The sequence below is a fragment of the Cololabis saira genome, chromosome 18 (assembly GCF_033807715.1).
Source record: "Cololabis saira isolate AMF1-May2022 chromosome 18, fColSai1.1, whole genome shotgun sequence".
In the NCBI taxonomy this organism is placed as follows: Eukaryota; Metazoa; Chordata; class Actinopteri; order Beloniformes; family Belonidae; genus Cololabis; species Cololabis saira.
Window position 1 is genome coordinate 36,416,609 of NC_084604.1, and position 6,797 is coordinate 36,423,405.

The following is a 6,797-nucleotide window of genomic DNA, read 5'->3' on the forward strand; positions in this document are numbered from 1 at the left end:
GCCATCTTTGGCAGCCATGTTTTGAACTGTAGACGTTCCTGATATCATCTTTATTATTGCGTTTGATTTCTCTTACAATCCATGCATTTAACGTTTCAGTTTCATTTTATTGTGGTTGTTTTTCTTGTTAGTTAATGGTTTTATGTTAATGTAGTGTGCCATCAGGATTTATTTTGGGTATTTATTTACATCTGCTTTGATACCCGTATGTAAATAAATTCTGATTGATCTTTAATGAGAAGTTGTTTGTGTTTCAAACAATTTTGGTCACATTGACTGTTTGACAGAACCAGTGGCGAACTCTTTAAGAGCCTTCAACATTATTCACTAGTAATAACAGCTCTTACTGTATTCTGGTGGAATAATCCCTAATTTCTGAGACTGATTTTCTGCTGTTAAAAGTTATCATTTTCCTGGTTAAGGCCCAGGTGGTGCCCCAACGAGAATAATTATCATTTTGATAATTCAATTTGATAAATAGTCGACTTTATTAAAGGTATTGTGACATAATTTTTAACATGCTTTTAACACCATTAAAAGTCTTGGCCAATATCCCTCAAATGTGTCTAAAAGGGTGTAACAAGAAAAACTTCACTCCAGTACTCCATGCCTGGCTTTTTTTATGACGGTGTTTTTTGCCTGTGAAAAACACGTCCTTTTCCCCCTTTCCTGTCAATCATTGCCCCGCTCCTCCTCCCAACCCCCCCCCCCCCCATCCTCCACTCCTCCTCTCCCCCAAACTCCCCGCACACAGCAGACAGTGGATCAATGGTATGTGATTTTGTCTTGCACACCGTCCACGGGCTGAGCCTCGATCAGAAGGACTCCCCCGACCGACACCGGGCAAGTGGTCTTCCGTACACATTTCCCACGCCCGCCGCTCGGACGGGGATTCGGCGCTGAGCTCTTCCCTCTTCGCTCGCCGCTACTGAGGGAATCCTTGTTAGTTTATTTTCCTCCGCTTAGTAATATGCTTAAATTCAGCGGGTTGTCTCGTCTGATCTGAGGTCGTAGGCGAAAAAAAAAGCAGAGCGCGGGTGGAGAGGAGAGAAGCGGTGGCTGTCTCTCTCCCTCCAGCCCGCGGCTCAGTGCTGATGGGCAGGGAGCTGGGTGGAGGGGGCGGTGATTTAGCGGCCCTTTACGTAACGGTCCGCCACCCAACCAGACGTGCCGTTTTTGCACAATTATGCGGAAATTCCCAGAAAGCACACAATACACTGAATGTTAAAAGTTCGTTTTTTTTGGGTGTAATTGATGTCAAGACACCCAACTAAACACAAAAAAATCAAGAAAAATGTGTTTTTCATGTCACAATCCCTTTCATTATTAATAATTATTGAATAAAATTATTAATAACCTTCCGATAACTGGACAGCTAAGCTACCTGTGTGGCACAACACTGGTGTCTCAACAATATTGAGCAAATTTGAAGCTTGAATTGATCGAGTTGAAGCTTGGCTTGGTGGAAAATTACCACAAAATCGGCCGTTTGGAATCGCCATGGAGATGAACCAGAGAGACTTGAGGGCAGATGGAAACTTACTGGAGTCGGCCTGACCTAAAACGATTATTTGAATTTGGCCATGGCAGGCCATCATCAACCCCTGGATGTTATGCTAACAAGACGCTCTGCTCCCACCAGGCCTCCCCTTCCCTTCAGGACACCTGTGGACCTGCATCAGAACATTACCGAGCTGATAACATCAAGGACAATGAGTGCGTTGACATGGGAAGTTTAATTCCTTTTTAATTCAGAATTAAAATTAAATCCGATTTAAAAATTACCATGTAAACACCTAATTCCGAATGGAAATGGCCATTCCGTATTAAACTTAATTCCAAAGTAAGTGGCTGCTTTATTCTGATTTTAAATCTGAATAGAATAATTCCGCGATCATGTATACACTCATTCCACTTTAAATTAATTCCGGTCTTTCTGCGCTGCTCGTTCCCTCGCCCGTCTGTCTCCATGAAGCTTATATTCAGCGCTGGGCTTTTTTTCCAAACAAAGTTTCAAGATGGCAGCACGCAGTAAACGCTGGTCAAGAGCAGAGACCATTTATTTAATAAATAGCTTGGAGGACCTGGAAATAATTAAAAGAACAGATGGCAGGAAACATTAAAAATTGTGAGTTTTTCAAAGTTTTAGCAGCTAAGCGGCTAAGTTTATTTTCTTCCGGTAGACGTAACTTCCGGAAGATGTAACCTCCGGTCCGCCCCCCTATCCAATCAGAACCTTCCCAACCCCCAGACCTTAAGAGGAATTGGATAAAGCCGATCAAACGTGTTTTCCATGTAAACCTCAATTCGGAATTACTGTTTCCATGTAAACTCGAAGGAAAATAGTTTAATTCTGAATTATTTAATTCCGAATAATTAATTCTGTATTAAAAAACATCATGTAACCGTGGCCAATGGCTGAGGAATAAATCTGTGCCAGAGTTCACAGACCTACTTACTCACACAAACAGGCACATAATGATAAATACACCTCCCCCATTATTCAACTCCTTACCTGCCCCTATTTTGAATTTCAGTTCAAAATACAGAAAGAGGGCGGGACTTATGTGCCCACCAATCACATGACAGTATTTCTTGACGCAACCAATAAAAACAGTGTTATATATATATATATGTATATATATATGTATATATATATATATATATATATATATATATATATATATATATATATATATATATATATATATAAAAATAAAATAAAAGAATGTATATTTGATAATAATAATAATACATTTTATTTTTAAAGGCATCTTTCTTGGCACTCAAGGTCACCGTACACAACACGTTACAAAATAAAACCAGCAGAACACATTTAAAAAAAACATCAAAAACATTCAAAAACAGCAGAGGTAAGAAATAAAGAAGACATGATATGCTATATATTAAATTGATTATAGATTAAAATGCATATGCTTTAGGTTTTTACCAACTTGGTATTAACCATTTATGTATGCAGACAAAATAAAATAAAATAATGAAAACAGTGTTTGTAAGAAAGTACTTTTATGGAATTTAAGCTAAACTAAAATATTTTAATTTACAAAATACCAATTACATGGTGTAAAAAAGTGTATTTTTACATATTTAAATACTTTTTTTCTTTTACGCTTTATTTAATTGTAATATTTGAATGACTAAACATAAACATTGATGCTTTTGTGTTTTCATCAATGACCGAGGACAGATGAGGAGAAGCTGGATCAAAGATCATACTTTTAGACAAAGTTTCATTAACCGTTTCATGCACAAAGTTAGATGAATAAGTGGAAAGAAACAGTGGAACTGACTCACGTTATTTCAACTCTGATCACACAAAACGCAAATAAATGTTGATTCTAATTTCATATAATGATTCCCTCAAGTCCTGATCGATTATCCTTTCATGTAATAACAGTTGTTTCTCATAAATATTTTGGAACCCGGCTTCTGGCAGGAAATATGAATATATCCAGCTTGATTATTTTGCTGATTTTGTTTCACTATAGTCCCAGTTTATGCAGAAATACAGGAAACAAAGCCTTTTTTTTCCCATTCTGTACCAAGGTAAGCTGGAGTTCATTCCTGCTCAGGTCAGATCTGTTTTTACAGCTGATTTATTGATCTGTGGATTGAACAGAAGCAGGTAGGGCTTCGGTATTTTCATAGGTCACCACATCATCATCACCATCATCTTCATCACTGATCACCTGGAAAACACAGCACAGAGGTTCAGATACCCGTCAGCCTTTCACTTGGTGTCCACATTTCTTTGTTAGTTATTTACTTTCATCTCAGAAAGATTCCCAATAATTTCATTATTATAATTTAACTGAAAATGAATGATGGAAGATTTAAAACTCACAGTTTTGTTATGATCAGTCTTCTTACCTGAAAATACAAAAAAAGAGCCATTTTTAGTTTTCACCGAATCCAACATTTTCTTGATTAAAGTTTCATGTGTTCATGTTTTCACCGTTAGTTTTTGTCCAGATGTGAACTGACACGACGACGATGGAGAGAGCTGCCACACCCACGGGAACATAGACCCTTCTCCACCAAAGACCTTCCAACACAATGAAGTGCTGTATGCTGCTATAATCTGAAATCATTTTCCCATTTAAAATTAAATTTAAAAGAAGCTACATGTTCCTGAAAATGGGGTTTCAGTGGAACTTATTTAGCATAATCTTGCCTCTGCGAGGGCTTAAAGTCACGTAAATTAAACCTCAGGTTCCTCACACACGACACGTTAAAACCTACTCTTTTTAAATAAATAAATTAATAGATAAATATGCAAATGGATGGAAGCTGTGTGTACAAAATTGTTAATTCATACATGTATAAAAATATTTTAAAAAGAGCAACATGAGTTCCGCCATTACTGGAATAAAGATGTAATTATGTAATTAAGTATTAAAAAGAAAAAACATTTCTTTATAGTATTTACTGGATTCTCTGAATGCTCCTCACGTGAAAACACAAACTGAGACTGATGCTCAGTTTCATTACCGCGTCATTTTACATACATACCTGTATTTGTGTTGTTTTCTGTGGTGGCTGTTGTTGTTGGTGGTGGTGGTGGTGGTGGTTGTGTTGTTGTTGTTGTTGTGGTTGTTGTTGTTGATGATGAGGATACAGCTTCTGAGAGAATGTTTAGTTTAGTTGGTTTTGTTACGTAAAAGCTTGTGTCTGTTTTTAATTAAATTGTAAGGTTTATTTTCTGTAAACAGATAGAAAGTTAACAGAAGCCAAATTTTTCATTTGTGTCGAAAAACTGAACAAAAAAGTAGATTCTGATGAGACTACTTTGAAACAGTAGAGAAGCTTTCAGGGTGACATCTCACATCAGGACAGAAACTAATTATGCTTATTTTAGATTTAGATTACTGAATAAACACACAATGACCTGAATGATCATGAATCATCACACATTTACACCCTGATGTTTAAACTTTAAACAAATCAGTGGATTTATGTTTAAGTTTCACTGAAACCAAAATTATTTTAATGTTACAAGTTTTTTTTAATGAGAAAGTTCAAGCTGAAATACTATTATATAAATACTTACTGATGTTAACAGACAGTTGAACGTTAGACTCTGTGACTTGTTTTCCTGATCTTAACTGTCTGCAGGTGTAAACACCTTCATCTTCTGCTGTGACTTTCTCTAAAACCAGGAAACAGTCCTCCGTAACTCTCAGTCTGTCTGATTTAACTCCAGCCTCTTTGTGAATCCTCCCGTATTCAAACAGTGGTACTGTATTGTCTGAAACAGAGTAGAGCCAAGTGGTACTTTTGCAGTTATCACGAAAGTCTTTAACATCTTTACAAGGTAAAGTGACGTCATCTCCAACTCTGACAGTGATGACGATGAATGTTTGAGTTTTTGCTGTTGAGAGAAAAGAAAAACACAAACTTAAGTGAAGAACAATGTATGAATATGTCATCGGTGATTTAGTCTATTACTTTAAATATATTGGATATATGTTTGAAGAATCCACTGAACTCATCACGTTTAAACATCTATGTCTTATAAAGTAACACATAAACACAAGTCTTCCTGTTATTATTATAAATCACATATCTTCTTCATGTCTTTACATACTTCTACTGTAGTATTATGACAGTTTAACTTACTTTACTTACTTTTATTACAACTCAATCATTTGGCGTGTCAATAATGATGCAGACTAGCATGTAAAAGTTGAAGATGTTTGTAAATGACTCAACATTTTGTCAACCATTATTGATTCAAGCCTTATAAAGATGATAAAGAAAAAAAAAACTTCTTCCTGCCGGTAAACCTGACCATCAGGTTCGGTCTGAACAAACCTAGAAACAGAGTCGTTGTACCACATGATGCTTGAGTGTTGTAACACACCGACACGTTTGTGTACATTTAATTTAAGAATATTAAGTACTCAAGCTGTGTATAATTTTCACAAACTACGGTGTCAGGTATTTTATTCTTCCTGTAAACAAAGTCATGAGAATATACTTATTCAAAGAAATAGAAAACATTTGTAAATAGCAATTTCCTTACCTGTAAGAAGAATAAATGTCGCCAACAACAGGTATAATTCAAATGATCTCAGCAGAAACATGGTTCTCTGAGCCAACGTTTCCCCAACCTGGTCCTCGATGTGGCAGATTAATAAAAAAAAGTCAGTGTTTCAACTCTGAGAACCTTTACTTCCTCACATCTCCTCTGAACGACTATAAAGAGGAAGTGTTTTTGGGAGGATGTGGGTTCAGCCGCAGCATCAGACAGACGTGTTAATGCTATGATGCATGTCCAGCAGGATATGCATGATATGTTGGCAGGTTCAGTATGACGGGCCCTCTGCCACCTCCGGGTGTCTGCTGTTCCTCCCCTTGTCCCAGGCCGGGGGTGGTGGACACCTGGACCTGTCCTGTATCCCATGAGGGTCTGTGGAGATGTTTTCCACGTAGTTGCGTTATGGTAACATTACATCTTCACTTCTCTATGATTTTGTTTCTTGGCCCCACCCTGTCCACCACTGAAAACTGTCTCGCTCCACCACTGCTAGTAATCAACCAGCAGCAGCTCGGCCTCCTGTAGGTTTGGTGAACCTCCCAAACGCTCTGCGCCCTCTAGTGGTGATTCTGCACAACACATTCATGTAGCAACAGTAGAGTGAAACTCATGCTTTTTGGATGCCATGAAGGAATTATCCATCCATCCATCCATCCATCCATTTTCTTCCGCTTATCCATTCCCGGGTCGCGGGGGCAGCAGTCTCAACAGGGATGCCCAGACTTCCTTCACCACA

The 6,797-nt window shown here is 37.7% G+C and overlaps 1 long non-coding RNA gene across 1 annotated transcript; it reads right to left on the reverse strand.

Annotated features, from left to right (window-relative positions):
• Positions 1 to 3,089: 3,089 nt before the first annotated feature.
• Positions 3,090 to 4,078, reverse strand: LOC133418530 (uncharacterized). The gene is made up of 3 exons (XR_009770456.1): positions 3,977 to 4,078; positions 3,866 to 3,891; positions 3,090 to 3,710 (listed from the first exon to the last, which is right to left on the reverse strand). It is a non-coding gene; the product is annotated as an uncharacterized LOC133418530 (long non-coding RNA).
• Positions 4,079 to 6,797: the final 2,719 nt, after the last annotated feature.